This window comes from Trachemys scripta, chromosome 2, assembly GCF_013100865.1.
Source record: "Trachemys scripta elegans isolate TJP31775 chromosome 2, CAS_Tse_1.0, whole genome shotgun sequence".
NCBI classification, from domain to species: domain Eukaryota; kingdom Metazoa; phylum Chordata; order Testudines; family Emydidae; genus Trachemys; species Trachemys scripta.
Window position 1 is genome coordinate 135220771 of NC_048299.1, and position 24015 is coordinate 135244785.

General features: G+C 40.6%; 1 protein-coding gene across 2 annotated transcripts in view; it reads right to left on the minus strand.

Moving 5' to 3' along the window:
* Nucleotides 1–21747, minus strand: part of CDH18 (cadherin 18) — a 904559-nt gene extending 882812 nt beyond the window's left edge. For both annotated transcript variants that reach the window (XM_034761577.1, XM_034761578.1), the window contains exon 1: nt 21278–21747. The gene's annotated coding sequence lies outside the window, so the exon portion shown is untranslated. The remainder of the gene's footprint in view (nt 1–21277) is intronic.
* Nucleotides 21748–24015: the final 2268 nt, after the last annotated feature.

The following is a 24015-nucleotide window of genomic DNA, read 5'->3' on the forward strand; positions in this document are numbered from 1 at the left end:
CAGAGATACATGATAGCCAAATGCAACAGTCAGAACATTCTAAGCATAAGAAAGTGGATATTAATACTAGATGAAGTTGAATAGCTAAAGTGTTATGCCAAGTTAATATTTCCCTATGCACTAAGATTTTAATATTACCCTTCAGTTAACAAGTGTGATTTTATATATGTCATAAGGGTGAATAATACTTCACAAATATTAAAAGACTGAGTCCCTACCTACAAAATAAACAATAGAAAGACCAACCTGAATTTTACCAGCTGCTTCATGGGAAGAATCAGGAATATAAATTTTCAAATGTAACTTTCAAAAGAGTCTAAAAATCAAACACCCAAAAATGTTAAAAGTATTTGTTTAATTCATGAAATACAATAGGGCCTAGTTCTCCACAGCCTTTCACCATATGCAGTCATTTACTGTTGAAAGTTAATATAAAACACTGCCATTCTCATCTGGTAGCATTCTACATCCATTCTGCACTGCTGTAAATGGACTGTACAACCTGCAAGGCACAAAAGAATCAGACCCCAAGTCAGTAAATATACTGTAACTTATGAGACAATCAGGAAATATGCATGGGATTTTTATAATGTATAAATATATAAAGCCAAATTCTGCTCTTAGTTATACTGGTGTAATGTAAATCCAGATTAACTCCATAATAGTCATTACATCAGAGGATATGAGAACAGAATTTGAATGAATAAATAAATAGGAAGTTTTACCTTAATTTTTATTGGCACATGAAATGAAGTATAGGGATCACTGTACAGGTTAGAACTGGCAATTGATACAGCAGCAGATTGAGATATAATGGTAGTACAGGTTGGCATTAGTCCATGATGAGCGTGATGATATTAATTAGACCAGAATTAGATTTCTCTTAACTATTCTATGTCTTCCCAACTGTATAAGTAGGAAGAAGCAATTTGCAGGTCATATAAACACAGCTGAACTGCTTGGCTTTCATATTACTTACATTATACTCAGGTTAAAGGATGTAGTTTTCATGGTATAGAAGCCTTCCTCAAATCAACATTAGGCATCTAGATTATGGTAGATTTACAATAGTTTGCCAATATCCACAGCACTAGCCCCTAGTAAAACTAAGCATGTCCGGTAATGAAGGAATACCATATCCATCAGAGTAAAATCTATTTGTTGGTGTCATTCAATGCCAAAGTATAATGTATCATGATCTTGTATTTCAGCTGAGAAAAGCGTTTTTTATTTCCCCACAGGGAGTAAAAATTAATTATGGAGATGGGCACATTTGCTGGTCTATTAAATGATATTCTCCTACCCAAGTATAAAATTTTCCTGCTAGGACTGGTGCCTAAGGGAATATAGACTGATTCATTATCTATTGCCCTCAGAGGGTTAATAATTATAAATGACTTTATTGACCATATGCTTCTCATATGCTTATTTGAACCAAGCAATTTACAGCTGCTAAATGCAGGTGAGGGGGCCATCACAGCAACTACTAGTACTGGCCAGGCATGCTGTTTGTTATCAGAGCACCCAGGTTGTTTCAGGTTGTTTCAACTTACTTAGTTTCTCTTCAGTGGGTACATTGTATTTTTGAAAGGCCATAGCCCCACCAGTTGTTTGCAGTCTCTCAGGGCTTTAAAGCAGGTGGTGCAATCATCCACCTTATGGCTACAGGGACACAAAGTTATGCGTGTGTACACACACACTTAGCTGCAATGCCCAGGGAGGTTATGTGCTGGTGTGCCTAATCAGCATTTCAGCATGTATAATAAATACAAAATTGGATGATCTCTTATGTATAGATTGAGAACATAAGTCATCTGGCATCATCTCTCTTTTAGGTCATTGAGCCCAACTGGAGTTCAGGGAGCCAAGGGATAGAACAGGAAGCTTTTGTGGGCTACAGATACAGCTGTAAAGGCAAAAATCACTTTAAGTAATATTTATATCGTCACTAGAAGATTTGACCATTACAAGTATAGCATGTAGGTTTGTATGGGAAGATACTTGTGCCTCAAGCTAATGATCTCCACAGAGGGATTTCAAAAGCAGTATATCAATAATAGGGCTATGAGAATCATCAGGCAGAGTTTAGTCATACGACTGTTTCTTACAGTGCATTAGGGGATGCTTGTTTGGATGGAATAGTCAAATCATTCAGTATGCAATTGATAAAAGCTCCTGCATCTTTTCAAAGGGACACAAGGTTCCAAAATGCAAAGTAATGAGAGGAGTTTCTTCAGGGCATGACCCTATATGGTCTGCACCATAATTTTGTCCCTATTTACACAACATGCTTCATTTCAAATCAAGGAGGAAAATAAACACCAGAGCTTCCTTGCCTCATAAGTGCTTTTAAAGTTCAGGTCACTGTCGCGAGAAGCAGATTTTGCTAGCCACCTTATTTTTTAATGTGTAAAGCAGCACATTCTTCTGAAGGCAAGAAATGTGTTCTTACACTTGTAGAATAATAGTTACACTGTTCATAAGGTTGCCAATTTTGGTTAGATGTATTCCTGGAGGTTTCATCACATGACAATCTTTAATTAAAGTTTAATCTTTAATTCTTGGAGACTGCAGGAGAATCCTGGAGAGTTGGCAATCATAACAATGAAAACAATGTTAAAGCAAGGTTTATGGGACATTTAACAAAAGATACTGTCTCAAGCGTAGTATGAATGAAAGGGGCACAGTTTTCTCTAGGTATTTAAAAATATGTCGACATTTGATTGTTTTTTATTGACATGGGCATTATTGGGTTGGTTTAATCTTTTACTATATAAAGTAAATCAGCATATGTATGTTAAATGCTATAATGGGTTTGTGTGTAGTCAATTGTTATATCAGATGAGATCATACTGTTCAGTGCATTTCCAGAAAAGATTCTTTAAGGGTGTTCATGGCTCTGACTGTGCAAAGAGAAAGGTAACCAGTCTGAAAAATACAGTGGTGTTATAGATTTGCCTTATTATAAACTATTATTTTCATCAGACATTACAAATATGATAGGGATGTGTTTGTGAGTTTGCCTGTTGCAGGAAGGTAGAATTTAGCAAAGTGAACCTACATATAAACGGCTTCGTCCTGTTTCAAATCTTGTCCTAAAAGTAAAGATTTGTTTAAGCTCTTGGAGACCATTCCCTCATTTTGGACAGTCTCCAATGAATTTGATGAATTGGCTCTACAAGAGTAGAGCTTACATTTTTTCTGCAAAGGCACAATAACTTAGCTCCCAAGACTGTCCTCTTTGTGATAAGGTAAAGGGAAGTAAGGAGATAGAAATATGGAAGGCTCAGGTTTTACAATAGACAACATTACTCTGGCTTCATTTTGGAAAGCTAGACTGAGTAGGGTTACCATATTTCCACAATCAAAAAAGAGGACACTGGGGGGGAGGGGGAAGCCCCGCCCTAGCCCTGCCCCCATCCACTCTTTCCCACTTCCCACCCCAACTGCCCCTCTCAGAACACCAACCCCCCCTGCTTCTTGTCCCCTGACTGCCCAAGCCTTATCCACTCACATGGGTGGCAGGGTTGTAGAAATTTTGGTGGTGCCCAGAACCCCTCCCCACACCTGCCTAAGATTTGGGTGGGGGGAGGAGGTCTGGAGTGCAGGTCCTGGGCTGGGGATTAGGGTGCAGGAGCGGGTGAGGGGTGCAGGCTCTGGGATGGAGTTTGGGGATGGGAGGTGATGTAAAGGGAGGGGGTGCAGGCTTTGGGGGGGAGTTTGAGGGCAGGAGGGTGTGTGTGGGAAGGGCGTTTGGGAGGGAGTTTGGGGATAGGAGGGGATGCAGGGGTGAGGGCTGTGGGTCTGAGGATGAGCGGTTCATGATGCAGGAGGGGGCTCAGGGATGGAGCAGAGGATTAGGGTATGGGGGGATGACAGCACTGGCTGGGGATGAGGGGTTCATGATGCAGGAGGAGGCTCAGGGCTGGGGCAGAGGATTATGGTGCGGGGGATGAGGATTGGGGCTGAGGATGAGGGGTTTGGGGCGCTGGAGAGGCTTGGGGCTAGGGTGGAAGGGCAGGGTAAGGGCAGCCTGTCTTCTCATTAGTGGATGGGGGATACTAGGACCCGGGGGCAGCAGACAGCAGTTGCTGCTGACTCTGGCAGTACAAGCAGGCAAGGGAGAGGCAGGCAGGCAGGGAGAGGGGGCCCCACGGGGGAGGAACACGTAGAGGGGGGTGGCAGGTGGAGGCCGGGGACCCATCCAACACTCCCCCGCTCCCTGACTGCCCCCTCCCCTGGACTCCCCTTACCATTCTGGCTCCACGTGTAGGCAAAACATGCTGCCCGGTGGGTCAGTTTGTGTGTTACACAGGGCTGCAGACAGAGGGAGGGGGGAGCAGGGGAGGGCTCTGGCTGCTGGAGGCCAATGGGAGCGGCTCAATCGGCCCAGCCACCCAATCAGCAGCCGCACTCTGCATGGAAGGGAGGGAGGGAGGCGAGGGAGAAAAAAACCCCGGACATTTTAACCTTGTTACCAATTCCTCCCGGACAGCTATTTAGAGACGCAAAAGCCGGACATGTCCGGGGAAATACGGATGGATGGTAACCCTAAGACTGAGACTTATTTTTGTTAGAGGAGCAGGGAAAAGTGAGCATTGTTTTGCTGACTAATAATTTACCTCAGCTACAGTATTTGATGAGCTTGTGAAGGGTTCAATCAGTTTTAAATGTGAAAGTATAACATTTTTTGCTGTTTGAGTACAACTATGCTCATTTTAAATTAGGCAGAAATTACTTTTAAAAACTAATGTGCAGTAAGTATTTAGCATCTGGATTTTTTTAAAACAGATTATATGTGCCGCGGCCAGCACATCCCTCGTCTGTGCCGCTTCCCGCCATCCCCATTGGCCCGGGACGGCGAACTCTGGCGAGTGGGTGCCGCGATCGGCCGAACCTGCTGCGTCAGCAGGTAAATAAACTGCTTACCCTGGCAAGCCGCGTGCCAAACGTTGCCGACCCCTGTATTAGAGGATGGCGAGAATCAGAATCTCAAATCCAAACCCTCTGAACTTTGGGAAACTGCAAATATAAATCTGAACTTCTTGTCATAGGTGTTAGTCTGACTTTCAGAGTCTCTTCCTCCTTGTTGCAGGTTATACACTCAGTGTTTACAACTCTCACAACTTTATCAAAAATCTTACAATATTTGATGTTTTACTAAATGCCCCAGCTCCTGGATACAAGTGGTTACAGGATTACATGAGGAACTCACCTTTTTTTCTATCTTTTATTTTTATTCTTTAAAAAAAATAAAAGAAAATTATGATTCTAACTATCATAAATGTAAAAATAAAAGAAAACTTGATAATGTGACCCACATGCATCCTAAAAGTTTTGGGGGGAAAACAGATGGAAAATAAAAATCCTGAGTTTTTTGGGTTTTTTTTAAATAATAGTTTAAAGTCTTTAACATGAATTTTGAGAGTCTGATTTAATTTGTGAAAGTTTGGAGTTGGTAATACAATACACTAATCTTCTTTCCGAATGCATCTTAATGCGTGGCCACCATAATCGGGTAAAAGCTAACATGGAAGATAAGTACATGCCCTTCAGGAAGAGACTTAATGAACATTTACATTTATTGTTCACTTGGATAGGGTGATGGGATAGCATGTACATAGCCCACACATAAAAATAGACAGAGAAGGGGTTATCTGCTCACATCTGGAAAAAGGCAGAGGGTCTTTCCCTGCCCCAGAGAAAATGTTCAACCTGTCAGCAAAAAATTAGGACTCCCCAGATTGCCTACATTAAAGGAGGGTTATAAAGAGAGCGGGGAGTCTGAAAGGATGAAAAAGGAAGTGTTCATTCTCTTCTCATAGCCTAGAAAAAAAAAAAACAGTCAGGAAATTCCCAGAGAAGTCCCGCATCAGCAAGCAAGGTTTAGCTGCGAAGTTGTGTAGCTTGCTACACTTGAGGCTTGTCTATACTTAAAATGCTACAGTGGCACAGCTACAGGGATGTCCCACAATTCTATGGGACAACGTCCTTAGGCCATTTTATTTCAACAATCCACCATACTGAAAACAGAAGTGCCCCTCCACCCACCAGCAAATGGCCGCAACTCAGGTCAGTGTTAACCGATTCTCTTCTGATCACTGATCTGCAATCACATTGTCAGAAAGCCTCCTGGGTTTGCAATGGAGAGCAAAAACAGACAGACAATCTGATACCAGGCAACACTGCTTTTAATTAATATCACTGAGAACTGATGTGCCCTCTCCGCTATTGAGGGAGCCCATATTGTTCTAAGAAAACAATGGAAAGACATGGACTCATTTCAAGACTATATTAATACAAAAATGGATGCAAGAGCTATATTTGCATTCCCTTGTCCCTGCCAATATACACAAACATACAAAATGTCATGAAATCAGATTTAGGGTCCAATCCTGTACTCCTTGTTATTGCAAAAGTCCTTAGAAAGTAATAGGTAAATTTCCTGAGTAAGGTCTGCAGGACCAGGTGCTTCAAATAGACCCATACTTTTCCATGTGTTTTCCCTAGGAACATGGCACATGTTAACATGATTTCCTCTTGTTGTATGGAAGAGATTAGGCATGTTCAAAAAACACCAGAGAAAAAATCCCCAATGTCTGGTTTTGGAAACAATAGCTCATAGTCCCAAATTCACTCCAATCCTAAATCTAGTAGTAATATTTGTCTAACTTGGCCTATAGTCACAATTCTCTCAGTAGAACTCTATATACTTTGCCAACGAGTTTAGAAATAATAAAGTCACCACAGTTTGGATATATAAAAATAGATACTGACAAGAAATTAGTTTAGTTCCTAGCTATACAAAACTATAATGAAGTAAATATAAAAAAGGCTACAGAAATAACTAAGGCAATTTAAAAATTTAGTTATACAGAAGATAAATAATTGATTCTCTGCTCTCTTATACCAATTTTATGTCAGAAAACCCTCATTAATTTCAGTAGAATTACTCCTGGTTCATAATGCTGTAAAGTATGAAGAGAATCAGGTCCTAGTTCTGTGCATTTGGAGAAAAGGGTATTTAGGGTTTGACTTCAAAAGGAGCAGGACTGGGGGCTAAAGATAATAACCTCATTTAGGTGTATACACAGGTTTGAAGAGTATTTTAGAAAGTTTAGACTATATTGCATTTATGTCAAATTCAAGAAGTGTGAGGCCCTAAAAGGAATTTACTTACAATTTCTTTACATTAGTAACACCAGCAATTAATTTGTAGATTTATCTACTGAAACAAGGTGTAAGAGAACGTCCTACGCTTTTTTTAAAAAATGTTTTGAAAAAAAAAGTAGAATAAAGGTGCTAATTCTGCATGAGTTACAATCAGTCTTCTTTTGAGTTAAATGTGTTCCTGTGAGTTGAAGTAGCAAAGTGATGCCTGGGTAATCACTTAATTGCTGTATTATATCTGTCCTCTGGGATACAAAACACCCACATTACTACTTTAAAATGATACATCTATCCCAATATTAGCACTTAAAAGAACACCACCATATTTTTCCACCACAGATATTGCAATGATGCGTACCAAAAGGTGAGTCAACAGGTAAATTAAAAAATAAAATAAAATAGCAGAAATTAATGACAAGTGATGGTGAATATACAAGCAAAACACAGGAGCAAAATATGAGAATGAATTGGTCTTATGTGCTTTCAATTTGGGGAAAGACTCAGCTTTAAAACCTATAAGTTATTATATACATCTATTTTCATTCATATACTATCCTTCCTGAGACCAGGGCATCTTATGATTTACCGCTAGAATTCACTGAGTTGGCACAACTCTACATTCACAAACACACAAGCCGGCAGTTAAATCCAGAAGTTAAAGCATCATCTACAAGGCAAGCAGTGTGAAGTTTGACCTAATTATATTTTACTATCTAAACTCAAGATTTATTAGTATGGTGCTGAAAATGCACAAATGAACATGTAAAGCAACTCCAACTACAAAAGTGCTTAAGAAAGAATAATGTCTACACTGCACATTCCTTTCAGCATAATTGAAAACACATACAGTGTATGTCCCCCTAGCACAGGTATAAATATCAGTGAAGATCAGGGATGGGCAAACTATGGCCCGTGGGCTGAATTCAGCCCACGGGATTGCCACCCTCGTGGAAGGGGGGGCGGGCAGAGGGCTTCGCGTGCTGCCCTCACCTGTGGGTTCCACACACGAAGCTCCCATTGGCCGCAGTTCCCCGTTCCCGGCCAATGGGAGCTGCAGAGGGCAGTGCCTGCAGGCAAAGACAGCACTCGGACCCCTCTTCCCCGCACTCCCTAGGGGCCGCAGGGACGTGGTGCCGGCCGCTTCTGGGAGCGGCGCAAGGCCAGGGCAGGCAGGAAGCCTGCCTTAGCGATGCCGTGCCACTGACACCCCAGAGGCCGCACTCCAAACCCATCCTGCACCCCAACCCCCTGCCCTGAGCCTCTTGCTCCACTCCACACCCTTCCTGTACCCTGAACCCCTACCCTGAGCCCCCTCCCTCACTCCATACCCCTTCCTGCACCCCAACCTCATGCCCCAGCCCTACATTCATGGCCCTGCATGCAATTTCCCCAACCAGATGTGGCCCTCATGCCAAAAAGTTTGCCCACCCCTTGTGTAGATGGTGAGGTATCGCTTAGGCAAGTAGAGCAAACACATTTCTGAGCCCTGTGGGTATGTACCCTGGTATGTAGCCTTCAGGGCTCTCTACTCACCCACACAGTGCCTCCCTTTCCACACTTCTATTTTTAGCAGTATAGTGTCTCACTGCTTGAGACTTTCACCAGTGCAGGAAAATGCTTGAGCACTGGGGAAAGATTCTTGCATTTGGGTAAGCAACAAGGAAAGACTCTGGCAGTGGGGAAGGTTCTGGTGCAGAGGGAGAGGGAATGGTGAAAGGCTCTAGCAGCTCCCCACTGCCAAGCCCTCCGAGTCTTTCCCTGACATGCGTGATGCAACCTGCTTTTCACTGCTTCATGTAGCTACACATACCTCCTGAGGTGGCATGTAGGGTATGAGGTGTAAACGTAACCTCAAGATACAGATCACATTCCATTCCTCTGCCCACTAGAAATATATGCAATATTTATTACAGCATCCTTTTCCATGGTGACTAGACACATTTTCAAAATTAAAAAATAAAACAAAACATGACTTATGCATGGGTAACTGGGGAGAAACATGGTTGCTGCCTACAAGAGTTTTAGGAACCATTTTGTCATATTCTCAGTCAAGAGAATACAAAGCTCCCTTTCTGTAAAAACAAGTCAAACTAAATAAATATCTTTCATCAGGCCCTTTAGCTCACTAGACCAGGGCTGGCTCTAGGTTTTTTGCCACCCCAAGCAAAAAATTTGCTGCCCCAAGCTCCGAGAGCCCAAGCAAGTTGGCCAGAATGCTGCCCCTGGAATTGTGCTGCCCCAGCACGTGCTTGCTTTGCTGGTGCCTAGAGCCAGTCTTGCACTAGACCCAGGTGCTGGTGGATTGCCAAAAGGATTGCATTTCTGATAAAGGATCCCTAAATTGAGAAGGCCCTGGAAGCTGGTTTTAAGTGTTCAAAGACTAAAGAATGACAGCAAGAACCTTTGGGCTGCTGTATTTAAGTACAGCAACATAGTGGGGGGTGAAAGTGTTTCTCAGATAAGAGGGCACCTCCATGATGTTATACAGCATTGGTGAAGTACCTCTGACACATAGAATCCAAATCACATGCATGCTGAAGTGACTGTAATGCCCTCATGCTTTACACTTGGCTGTATTTTTATTCTCTTGGCCTGGGTTTTGCCAATCCATTTCTTCTCTTTAGTAAAGTACATGATGCAATAAGTAGAAAATACCTCCTCAAATAGTAGAATAGTCAGTTGATTGGCTGAAACAGGGTAATTGCCTTAAGCAATTTCCTTTGCAAAGTAGCATAGTCCTGAAGCTCCCTGAGATTATTTCCGGAAGGGAAGACTGTGTACTGCATTTATAAAGAAACTCTGAGAAATATTTGGCAGTGATGTGCCTTGGGTGGGGATAGACTTCAGGCTACTAAATGGAAAAATTTCCTGGCTGAGGCGTTCGGTAACATCTCATATGAAAAGGGACACAAGACAGATTTAAACAGTTTGACTTCTATAAACTAGACCGAGTGTAGGTCAAATGTGGGCATCTCTGGAGCATTAGAAAATCATTATTTGCATTACTACAGGTAATGTTCCCAGCAGTTATCCCCTGGGTGTTATATTTTTAATTGGCAGAGGACTGGGCTTCAATCCTGGAGTTTACTTTTTATTTGATTAAAAAGAAAACTGGTAGAAAATAATGAGAACTGTTTTATTAAGAGAAGTTCAGAACCATCAGGCTGTGGGCTTAGTAATTGTTTTTGCTGTTTGCTACATGGATGTTCAAAATACTCTGAAAGGGTTTGTGTTCTTATTGAGCCTTTTAGTATCTGATTGGAGACATCCAGGTAAAGCCAGCTGAACAAGTATTGTGGTGATGAGCTCCTTACAAGAATCTAAATAACACAGAAACCTCTTCCCATCCTCTGACAAGTCTGCAGGGCATTAGAACCATACAGGAAAGAGTTAAGAGGCTCAGGGAATGGATGCTGCTGTGCCTCACAAACCCACTATGCCCAGATGACAATCATAAAAGGAGGGAGGAGAAAAGGGAAGCTAGAGTGGGGGGGGAGTCACAATTTAGATTCAGAAGGGCCTGTTTCCTTGCTTGTACACAGGCAATAGGAGGTGACTTTATCTGGACCTGTTAGTTTCCTAGAGAGGGAAAAATTTTGGTTCTTGAAACTACTTTCATCAGCAGTGAGGAAGAGCATAGCTTGTGACAGGGCCCCAGTTGCTAGTACAAATAGGGGAGATCATCTCTGCACAAACACTGAGGCGGGTAGTTTGTACCTTGATCCAGGAGCTCCTGGGAACTAAACAGTCCACTTAACTTGCACACAAGCTGCCCAAGGCCTTGTGACAGTCAAAGAATAGCTGGAGCACTTGTCTGCCCCAGCAACAACCCCTCCACATTCTCCAAATGCCCTTTCCATCCCCCGGCCTTAACTGTTACACCATGGCCTCCTGCAGGGATTAGGGTAGAATCAGCAGAGCTGATGTTGCACCTACCAGAGGGGATTTCTTTACCAGGGTTATTTACCAGGTATTTTATAGCTTCCTTGCAGCCACTTTGTATCAGTGTAACAAAGTGGCTTCATGACAACTGTCAATATAGCCCTAGATGTTTTATTGGAATAAGATGTGGAGAAGGAAGATCAGTTGCCAATTGCATTGCTGATATTTCACTAATTAAATTATCTACTTAATTATAGGTCTGTGTTTGAAAATTATCAAGAAAAGCTTTCTTGTTCTCTTACATGAGTGCACAGCAGTAATGGGCAAACCTCCAAAAGCTTTGATGTTTTGGAATGGCATCCAAAATTTATCTGAAGCTAATTGAAATTTGTCATGTCTCAGAATAGGGTAGGATAGCTGAAGAGAGGTGGCTTTCCTGTGAGGATTTGTACTTTCTGGTTTCAATTGGGTAGGACATTTGAAAACACTAGTCTCCCGTATGATAATTTAGTATATCCAGATACTGTCCCAGCCAAAACTGGAATGTGAAGGTTATGAACTTTTTTTTAAGTAAAACTTGAGAAAAAGTTTGGATCTGAATTTTGGATGAAGCTTTGGGTCACGTTTAAGTGCCTTTGTACATCACAAGAAATCACTAAATAATGGGTCCATTCTTACTCCCAATGAAGTTAGTGGCAGTTTTGCCATCAATTTCAATTGTAGCTGGATTGAGTCTATGTTTCTACACCCAGTAGTACATTTATTTATCATGCAATAGAGGCTGGGGCTGATAAGAATGATTGTTTGGATTTTGGATGACTCGCAATGCAAAAAAGGAAAACCCATTTAATTGTCTCCATTTTTGTTAGAAGAGGAAAACAGAAGCCTGTTTACTCCAAGAGGAAAAAGATTAATGCAACAGTTTATAAGCCAATATACTGCTACTCTCCTCTATACCATATGTAATTCCCAGTGGCCACCTGGCTAGTCTATCATCTTCACCTATATGGGCCATGTACAAGTAGGACTGCTGATCATTCTGCAGTATTAAGAACAAATGTACTATCCTCAATGGAATCAAGCAAATAGTTAATCATCATGCATTGTTAGTAACTGAAGTAGTCACTACTTCAGAGCTGGCCAGGAAGCTCAACTTACACCAATTTATATCAGGGATCTTAAATAACTGGAAGGTATAAAATATACTTGGGGTACTGTCCTTAGCCAACTACTGGAATTCATGAAAAATACTTATTAAAAAAAGGTATAAATAATTAAAAGGAATTGCCATGGCTTTGTTGTTGCTATAAACAAGTTAATTTTCTAAGGTACAAATCTGCCAAAGAAGGACAGCCAACTAAAAGAAGTACTTCTCACTATCAGCTGTTCTGCAGGACCTTGCTGATGTACTTTGTACTCCACAGACCTGCATGATTAATTATTGTACAAAGGAAGATTTGTCCATTCTAGACCTCAACATATTCAGTGTTTTTGCAAAGCAGTAGCATTTTGTTGCCTCTGTTCTAAAGGCTTTGAAATTCAAGTACATCCAAAATTTGTAAAAGCTTATCTCCGGATTGTTCTTCCACACCGTTTAATAGTATTTTTCTTCATTATACACAGTAAAGTATTTTCTTTCTTTCTCCAGATATTACAGCTAGTCATGTTAGGTGTATAGAATGACTGTACATATTGGAGAAAACAACCACCACATTTCATTGCAGGATTCAAACATCTGATGACCAACTAAAGTTCATGCACTGGGTTACAAGCTTTTTCAATACCTTATATCCACCACAGAACTTAACTAGGGGCCACATCCTGCAACTGGATCTACACAGATGGCTCTTTGTGCCAGTGTGGAGCCTGACTGAACACACCTGGTTTCTGCTTTGGTGCAAAAGTCCATCCACACATCTGATTGCAGGGTGGAGGCTACATATACAACAATACAGAACAAGATGGGGGTATGCATATATTTACATACAAGATGATATGAGGAACAAAAGATAGAGCTAATATAAGCATTGGCTTATTCCTGGGCTTCTCAGGTCAGGGGCTGTAAATAGCTGTCAATGAGTCATGACCTGTTCTTTCCACATTGCTAAATAGGATGGAGGTCCTGGGTAGACCTGACATAGCTGGGAACAGGGGTCCCAGCTTTAATTATTTTTTAATTTGTAAAAGAAACTGGAAAAAACAACAGCAACATACCCAGCTTCATGTGCATAATATTATTTATTTATATACATATCTATCTATCTGTATATATATAAAATCAGCTCTATTAAAAGGAGTCTTTAACAGTTTTCATAATATTTAAGTTATTCTTGTAAGCTTCTTACTTATAGCAATGATAGTCTGAGACACATGACAATCTTCCCCCGCATTGACTCCAAGAAAGCAGAAAATGGGGAAAATGTTTCCTGTTAAGCATATCTGGAGTCTTATTTGGAGACATGTCTGAATAATTGTTTTATACATTCATCAGTGACAAATTTTTTATTCATGCTTAGCAGAGCATCCCAGACAGTTGCAGGTTTCATTAGCTGAAGTTTCAGATTTCAGAGTAGCAGCCGTGTTAGTCTGTATCCGCAAAAAGAACAGGAGTACTTGTGGCACCTTAGAGACTAACACATTTATTAGAGCATAAGCTTTCGTGGGCTACAGCCCACTTCTTCGGATGCATATAGAATGGAACATATATTGAGGAGATATATATACACACATACAGAGAGCATGAACAGGTGGGAGTTGTCTTACCAACTCTGAGAGGCCAATTAAGTAAGTGAAAAAAAACTTTTGAAGTGATAATCAAGATAGCCCAGTACAGACAGTTTGATAAGAAGTGTAAAAATACTTACAAGGGGAGATAGATTCAATGTTTGTAATGGCTCAGCCATTCCCAGTCCTTATTCAATCCTAAATAGATTGTATCTAGTTTGCATATCAATGCCAGCTCAGCAGTCTCTCGTTGGAGTCTGTTTTTGAAGTTTTTCTGTTGTAAGATAGCCACCCGCAGGTCTGTCATTGAATGACCAGACAGGTTAAAGTGTTCTCCCACTGGTTTTTGAGTATTATAACAGACTCCAATGAGAGACTGCTGAGCTGGAATTGATATGCAAACTAGATACAATCAACTTAGATTAGATACAATCTCCCCTTGTAAGTATTCTCACACTTCTTATCAAACTGTCTGTACTGAGCTATCTTGATTATCACTTCAAAAGTTTTTTTTTCTCTTACTTAATTGGCCTCTCAGAGTTGGTAAGACAACTCCCACCTGTTCATGCTCTCTGTATGTCTGTATATATATCTCCTCAATATATGTTCCATTCTATATGCATCCGAAGATGTGGGCTGTAGCCCACGAACGCTTATGCTCTAATAAATGTGTTAGTCTCTAAGGTGCCACAAGTACGCCTGTTTTTTTTTTGAAGTTTTAGAGTGACTTCTGTTTATCATACCACCTTACAATTACACAGTAGTTTTCATTCAAAAGTAATTCAAAGTGCTTTACATAGTGTGTATATTTAAAGGATAAAATTCACCAGCCAATAAATTAGAGACATCTCTGCAGTGGAATACAGTAGACGTTGTGGCAAGAGCATCTATGTGTGAGATTGTGTGTGTGTGTGTGTGTTTGAAGAAACCTCACTGATTTTGGATAAGCAAAGCATAATTAAATTATACAGGATTTGTGAAGAAGACAGTGAGCTTGGGGTTAATGCACTAGACTCTGACCTAAGAGTTCTGGCTTCATTACCTGGTTCTGCTACAGACTTCTTGTGTGATCTTGTTCATGTTACTCAGTCACTCTGGTCCTCAGGTCCCCATCTCAAAAATCATATTTCCTTTCTCTCAGCCTTTGACAGTCTTGCCTCCTTAGACTAAGATCTTCAAAACAAGGACTCTCTTTTGCTGTATGTACCTACAGCACCTAGCACACTGGTTTCCCAATCTTGGTTGGAACCACTAGGTTCTACTGTAATAAAATGGATTGCAGCCCCTCCTTTCAGAATGCAGCACATCATCTCACAGAAAATACTGCAAACAAGCAAGCATGCAATCATTTTGATCTTCAGGAAAATCTAAAAGGAAAACGACTATTTAGTGTTTCTATTTAAGATGCAGTTCTGGCCAGGGACATCTTTTTGCTACATGTGTGTAAAGTGCCCGATCACTGACTGTGGCCCCTAGTTACTACCAAAACAACAATACACCTCTACCTCGATATAATGCTGTCTTCAGGAGCCAAAAAATCTTACCGTGTTATAGGTGAAACAGCGTTATATCAAACTTGCTTTGATCCACCGGAGTGTGCAGCCCCCCCCCGGAGCACTGTTTTACCGCGTTATATCCAAATTCATGTTATATCGGGTCATGTTATATCGGGGTAGAGGTGTACTTTAAAAGTTAAGTTACCTGTATAGTAAAAGAGGAGATGATTTTGGCTAATCCTCCCATTTTTATTCACGTTGAGTAATACCTTGCTCTGCGACTACTCCTATTCTCTTGTTCAACTGGATAACTTAGGCCAGGTCTACACTAAAAAGTTAGGTGGGACCCAGTTAGGCAGCATAGGGGTCTGAAAAATCCACACCCCTAGGAACATAGTTAAGCCAACCTAACCTCCCATTTAGAAGAATTCCTCAATCGACCGGGCTACTGCTATTTGGGGAGGTGGATTAACTACAGCTATAGAGGACCCCTGCCATCTCTGTAGTGAAGTGCTACAGTGGTCCAGTTGCTGCGCTGCAGTGGTTTAAGTGTGGACATAGCATTATTTGTGTAGGAAGATACAAATTAGCAGGAATAGGAATATCGCGTCCTTTTATAAGTACATTGAAATTAACTTTGAGTGGCTCATACTCAGAACATCCCAGTTTTACAAGGTAGCTTTTGTTTTTAACAGAATTACAAATTTCAAAGCTTCTGTAATACAACCAGACTTGGAAGGTTACCTTGTCCAGTGATCAAAAGAAAAGTCACCCACCAAATATATCCTCTTTCAAAGTTAAACAGTTATAAAAAAATAACTCTTTCAGAAGTAAAATAATGGAAGGAGGAGGGGAATAATGTTATGCTAGCTTTGACTCACATATTTTTTCCAACTTCACATTGTGTCACTGTTTTTAGTGTATGCATTCCCTTGAGCCTGTCTTCTCATGTTTTAGCAACAGATCCCTTGGCAATCATAGAATCATAGAACTGGAAGGGACCTCAAGAGGTCATCTAGTCCGGTCCCCTGCACTCATGGCAGGACTAAGAATTATCTAGAGCAGTGGTTCTCAAACTAGGGCTGCTGCTTGTTTTGGAAAAGCCCCTGGTGGGCCAGGCCGATTTGTTTATCTGCTGTGTCTGCAGGTTCGGCCCATCGCGGCTCCCACTGGCCGCGGTTCGCCGCTCCAGGCCAATGGGGACTGCAGGGAGCGGCGCAGGCCGAGGGACGCGCTGGCCACCCTCCCTGCAGCCCCCATTGGCCTGGAGTGGCAAACCGCAGCCAGTGGGAGCCACGACCAGTCGAACCTGCGGACACAGCAGGTAAACAAATCGGCCCGGCCCACCAGGGACTTTTCCAGAACAAGCAGCGGCCCTAGTTTGAGAACCACTGATCTAGAGAATCCCTGATAGGTGTTAGTCTAACCTGCTCTTAAAAATCCCCAATGATGGTGATTCCCCAGTGGGCAATTTATTCCAGTGCTTAACCACCCCGAGAGTTGGGAATTTTTTTCCTAATGCCCAACCTAAACTGCCCTTGCTGCAATATAAACGCACTGCTTCTTGTCCTATCCTCAGAGGTTAAGGAGAACAATTTTTCTCCCTCCTCCTTGTAACAACCTTTTATATACTTGAAAACTGTTATGTCCCTCCCTCAGTCTTCTCTTTTCCAGACTAAACAAACCCAGTGTTTTCAATCTTCCCTCACAGGCCATGTTTTCTAGACCTTTAATCATTGTTGCTGCTCTTCTCTGGACTTTCTCCAATTTGTCCACAGCTTTCCTGAAATGTGGCACCCAGAACTGGACACAATACTCCGGTTGAGGCCATATCAGTATGCAGTACAGCACAATGATTGCATTTAAAAGAAAAATACTACTTTAATATAATTTATTTGGAGAAAAATCTCCCAGTCAGTAGATATTTTTCTACAATATTTGCCTAAATCAAGTAGAAAGATTTTGTTTCTAGATTTTGGCACTGAGATTTATGAATGGGTTTTTCATAGCCTTTGACTGCTCAGTTTCAGTCCCCAGAGCCACCTCCGATACTGTGCAACAGTTACCAATGCTGAGGAAGCTGTTGAGGAGTGACCTCCTGCATGGAGGAACTGTGCAGCAAATCTGCCACACAATAGGATGTGTGCTGCTAGTGTGAGGGATCCCTCAGTACAGAGAGGGCAACACTGCTAACTACTGATCGCTCTAAGTATACTTATTGGTATAACCTTCACTGGAAAATATTTTCACTAGTTAAGCTAACTTCTGTTACTTTTCATCTAAGTTTCAGCTGCCCTGTATTGATGTCAATTTGCTATGTTAAATAATACTATATACAGAAATAGGACCAAATATTGCAAGTAATACTCAAAGACATGCCTATGGAATAGTGTCGTATTCCACTTGGGTGGCTTCTCAAGTCAGGTAATACTCAGCATGACCAAGAGCTTCAGAATCTGGCCAAAAGAGACTTCAGTGGGATTACTCACATGAGTAAGTGTTTTCAGGTTTAGGCTGATAGAGAAAAAGGGAAATGAAGAGTGTAGCATTTTCTCTCTGTCTCATTTCAAACAAATAGCATCCACTTTAAAGTTCACTGTCATCTATTCTCTCCTTCAAATAGAATGTTGCATGTCTGAAGAAACTACCTATTCCATATTCCAAACAACTTAAAGGTTCTTATCAGGCAGCTCAGTCAAATATGAGTCTTTCGCTAACCATATCAGAGCACTCATCAACTATTTCTTTTCATGACAGCTCCCAGGAAATGTTTCTGGAATGAGCAGATATGTAGCATCTTTTGGACATTTGCAGCAACTAATATTAAATGCAGTTGTCTTGTTTTTCTTGAAAGTATTTCCCTACACACACTGGACGGACAGCGAGATGGATGGATGGACGGACACAATACATTTAAAACATAGCTGTATAAATCAGCAGCAGCATCAGGACTAGCCTCCCAACCATCGGCATGCATGCAAATAAATCAATAAATATTTTCCAGTTGTTCTGTCTGATTAAAATAGTTACATGTTCAGAATAAACTCATCCAAGCAGAACTTATTTAAAAATGAGTATAGGAACCAATAGCATCTATCCAATGTGGCCTGCTGTGTGAATAGTATAGGAAGAAAGAGCCCCCTAATGGCTTCAAGTTATCTGTGAAAATAAATAGATTTCAGTTTCCTGAGTTCCTGGTGGAAAGCAGAAGCAAAATGAGTTTCTGAATGGGAAAAATTAGTAATTTGGGTAAATGGTTGATATTATTGAACCAAAGTGTGAAATGGAGTGATCAGTCAAGATTCTCTGTGCTCAAAAAATCAAAGGAAATGAACAGTTTAGACTACATAAATCCAGTTTGAAACGAACACGTGTTTAAGAGGTAAATTAAATTATTTAAACCAGGGACTGACAAAAGTGAACCCTTATGGTGTAAAACTTATGCACAGATGATATCAACACATTTTAATAGCACAATCTCAAAACCTAAAATAATGTGAAGGCTTTGGATTTTTTTCCTGTGTGTTTTTTTTTTTTAAATAATTATTCAAGCTGAGTATTGCTAGTAGAAAAATAAAATCCTTGTAATTTTCTTTTAGAATTTCATGATGACCATCAATGTGTTAATGTTTTTAGATACTTGTTTGTAGGGGGGCTTGTTGATATTACACCCCCTCTTTGATTAAATTAAAACTGATGCTTATTTTGTAGTTTTATATGGGAGGGGGAAATGCCATTGAGGGAAACAACCAAGAACAATCAGTGATTCCTCTCTTTCATAAGTGGTACATTTAAATTTGCACAGGTTCAATAAACAAGCATGTCTGCATAGATAAAAGGGAGAGGTGAAATGTGAAAGCTTTCGGAGAGCTCTTAGTCAAAGCTATGCAAAAGTAGTATTCGTAAATGTTACCCTCAGTGCTACATATTTAAAGAGACAGGCGTGTATTTTCATAGCCACCTAAGGGAGTTAGGGGTTCGGCTCCTAATGAAATTCAATGCGAGTTGGGTGAAAAATCCCAGCCACAACTAATATACGTGCTAGCTCTACTCCTTTCAGTATCTGACACGTATACTGTGCTCTGTTAACACTGTCAGTAGATAAAATAAAAAGCATTTCTCTCTCTCTCTCTTGCTTTGGGCTGGATTCTGACACTTACTCACCTTGTACAGTACTGTATTCTGGCCGGCAGTCTTATTTATTCTATTGGAACTGCTCATGTAGTGAGGTCCTATTCAATGCATGTAAATGCCGCAGAACCTGGCCCTAATTGAGTCCACTGTTAAATGTGAAGAATATCACAGGAGGAAAGGCTGGAATTACCTATATGCATAAATTGTGTTTATCAACTGTAGACAGACACTGGGACTATTTAAGAAAGCAGAAAGCTGAATAGAATAGAATAGACAGATACTGTTTTGGGTTTTTTTTTAAGGCTTGTCAGTTTGCATTTGTACATTTCTAGCAATTTTTTTCATAAAGTATATTAAAAATGAGCCCAGATAACTCACTCACCCATTCAAGTATACACTCTGGTCCTTTATACTAATGCCAATTTCAAAAATTTATCTGTGACCATGTTGCCCTACAGAACTAGTTTTAATTAATATTTAAGGTCTACAAAATATGAAGAGTGAACTGAATAATTATGAATAAGATATTTTGTGTTACTTGTGGGGGTTTTGTAGTTACCAGGTGAAATGATATTTAATACTTTAATGTTGCATATACAACACTCTATAGGCAAAATATTTTGGGGGAGGAAAAATGGTAATTGCAGCATATTTATTGTTGGTTTGCCATCGCTGGGGTAGACTGCAATTTAGGGTTTGAAAGCACAGACATTTTAGGATCAGTAACCTTCTGTAAAAATTTCTTAACTAGATGACCCACAGGAAAGTTGTGCCTGGTTGTGAGAATAGCTGCTCAAATGCTTGGATTAATGTAGTGACTACTCCACTCTACTCAGAGAGAAAATTAAAGTGTCTGGAATACAAAAAAATCCTTTTGGTTGGGATCAGAAGCAGAAAGCACAAACAAACTAACATGAAAGGTGATGCAAATCATCACAGTTAGAGAGAATATGATATGAATGCCTTTTGTTTGAAGTCACAGTGCTGTCTTTTCAGCTTTACTCTCCTGTCACCTATAATCCCAAAGTCAATCAACTTCCTGACTGCAGCTTAGCCTAAAGCTCGATTATTTCTTTTCTAACCTATCACCTTCCATAGAGGTAATGAAACTGTTTCCCACCAAGCTGAGGGATGTAATATGTGAAAAGTTTACGCAGAACAAAAGACGCTTTAAGGGAGTGTAGTGTCAATGTCACATCAAAACCGGCAATCAGCCCGATAGGACTGGCACATCAGGCACCAGAATAACTGAACATCCGAGGATTCATGTTTCAGCTCCTAAGCCTTGGTCTTTTCTTTGCAAGCAGAACGTTAGCTATAATTGCCGTATCTCTAATAAGATGGCAGTATAATGCCATATCATTTAAGACAGATCATGTTTGTGAAGCAGTAGTTAGCTTGCCGTCAAAAGACAGATTTTGTTTTAAACTACTGACAAGCACTGTGAAATGCTCCAGTGAAATGCCTGCCTTACCTGGCTGCACAACATGAACAGCCAAGAATTAATAATACAAGGGAGCCTTATTGCTATGCTGTTATTGCCCTAAACTGCTTAGCATCTGTGGGACAGTTTACATTATAACATCGCACAAGTAAATAGAAATATGTCACTTTTAACCAATTCATTTTCACTTAGTTGGGGGCAAAAGTATAATCAAGATTTTTCACAATCTAGAGCTCCTTCCTAATCCTTTCTCTGTGCATGCATAGTATTTGATACCTATCCACCTGAGAATGAGAGAATTTATATGCAATAAATACATACTGTACATGAAGCCAAAGCTTGTAGGTATTTTTAACATGCAAGGTATACAAAAGAATAATGCTTTTTTTTGTTAACTGCTGAGAAAGGACAAAGATAAAATCCTTACCTGGAGGATCAAACTGTGTACATCATCAATGCTGTGTGGGTTTAGTGGGAGAGGGCAAATTTTTGTTTTCAGTAATGAACCTCTTCTTCAGAGATGCAGCTTGTTAGGAGATAAGTAAAATGAACTATTCCAAGGTCCAGTCTATCATCGCTTGCACAAGCTTGAGGCTCGCATCCTCTCGTGAAGGAAAAAGGTAGCTCAGTAAGTTGTCCACTGAGGGAGCTAGGTATCAGTGTTATCAGGCACCAGCAGTCACATACTGATGCTATAGTACATACTCTCTCCCTCTCTTGCTCTCTCAGCTCTGAGTCTAAGCTCCTTCTGCTGCTGTATAATCAATCTAGCCTGTCTGAATCTAATAGGCCTCTATTTAACCAGCCAATCAATAGAAAGGATTCCAGTGCTGGTCCCCAGGGTCTTTTCCAGAAGTGGTACAAACTATAAGAGTTTTGGCAGCAGTTTAAACCAAGTATTTTATCCCCCTTAGAGAGAGAATGTTTAGGAGAGCCCAGCTTCAAAGCTAGCCTTGTCTCTGTGCTCTCTCATGTGAATTATATAAACACACACTGTGCTGCAGCAGCATTCTGAAACCTTCCCCTATCTCTCCCGTTTTCAATGTTTCAGAATAGAAATGCTAGAGGTGGATATGAACAGCAACTCCCTGATCAAAGCACTTGAAAATACGGGTGTTTAAAATCCAGTTCTGAGTTTTGGAACTTGGGACTATCTCTAGTAAATGGAGAAAATAAGTTTATTTATTGAGATATCCCATTTCCTAGAACTGGAAAGGACCTTGAAAGGTCATAAAATCCAGCCCCCTGCCTTCACTAGCAGGACTAAGTACTGATTTTGCCCCAGATCCCTAAGTGGCCCCTTCAAGGATTGAACTCATAACCCTGGGTTTAGCAGGTGAATGCTCAAACCACTGAACTATTCCTCCCTACTAAGTAAATATATGCTGACTAGAAGGGAAACATGCCTTGCAGTCTTATATTTATATCTCTCTGAATTTGAACCAGGCTCCTTACTTATGCCCTTCATACTTTCATTTGTTCTACAACCACTACTTACAATACCCTACAGAAACTTACAAGTAAAACATTGGGAGGGTCACTGTGTATAACTGAGCATTGTATCACTACAAAATTATTTAGCCTGAATAGTTCTACCACTGATTTTGGGAAACTTTACAGGAAAATGGGTCTGCAAGCTGGTGGTTTTGGATCACAATTGTGACCCAGTTTTGATTCTGAAACAGATTGATGGGTAGCTGCTGCTACGCTTCTGACTCTGCAGAATTGGTCTCATTGACATAAGGTGATCCCACCTCATCATTTTGATAGTACCAGAGAAGCTGCTCTCTTGCTTACAACTACTGACAATTATCGCTCCCAGCAGACATTTAAAAAAATAAGAGCCTCCTAGTGAGCAAAAACAGACAGTGTGACTTCATGAACCATGTTGCCCTATTCCAGGACTATGGAGCATTTGCTGACCCAGATCTTTCCAGGCTGAGTCACAGTGTATGTGCATGCAACTGTGCATATATAGTCCCACATGAAACTGACTTGCAGTAAAAATTGTTCAACTGCATCTGTATCAACACTATCACTAATATTCCAGGAAATTACCTATTAAGACACAGTTCATATAAACACCAGCCTCAACTCGCCCATTACCACCAAATATAATATCCAGTTGCAGATTTCTCAGCTCCACACTATATTTCTTCTCAGCTCCAACATATCAACAACCACAATGCACACATCTAGCTCCTCACAATCATATTCAAATGTGCAACCTGAACTCCAATCCTAGGTAGGTGAAAACAAATCGCCTTTCTGTAATCACAGTGGTGAAATTTAGCATTTTACATGTAAATGAAATATTATATGATCAAAATTATGGTTTTTCATGAGTGAAAAGCTTGTTGTGTGAGGAAGTGAGAGATCTGTAGTTACCATATGGGGCAGAAGACAGTAAACTGAACCATTCTTTGGTCCATGAGAGAGAAGATTTGGGGTGGGGGGGAATTAGAGAGGAGGAGAAACAGACACAGGAAGCACTGTGGGATCTGAAGTCTGGAATGATAGGGGGTCCACATGTCTGTGCTTCAAGGATTCCTCATGGATTTTTTGCCTGGCGCATTAAAGGAATACTTCCCCACTTCTCCCTGTATACTCCACCCCTAAAGTCCCTTCTGCTTTTGGAATGTTTGTTTACCTTTAAGTGAAAATCTCAACACAACCTTAACTGTGGAGTTACTGTAGACACCATGTATACTATTTACATACTGAACACATACTCATGTGCATCTAGCATAAAAATGATGTCTTTGACCACCACACAAATACAGCCACTTCTGGGGTGGAACATAGTACTGTTTTAACAATACCTAGGAAAGATACTCCACACCAGAAGAGGTTAGGATAGGAAGCACACATTTTTAGTTGAAAATACAAAGAGAGGACGTTTAGCAAGGCAGAATTATGCACAGATGTTTTACACCAGCGTGCAATGTAGTAGCACAGAGTATTGAATCTGTGTGCCAGCAAACAGTGTGAATTAGAGCTAGGGAAAATCAGATTCAGAATAAAAAAATATCCTTAGCCTTTCATATGTATCTATATTCTGCTTATATTATTCCCCGAGGAGATACAGTAATAAATAGCTCATTAAAAGCCAGGTGGCCTAATTGCTGTGTTTCAAAACTAAGGGGGTGTGTGTATTTGTATATA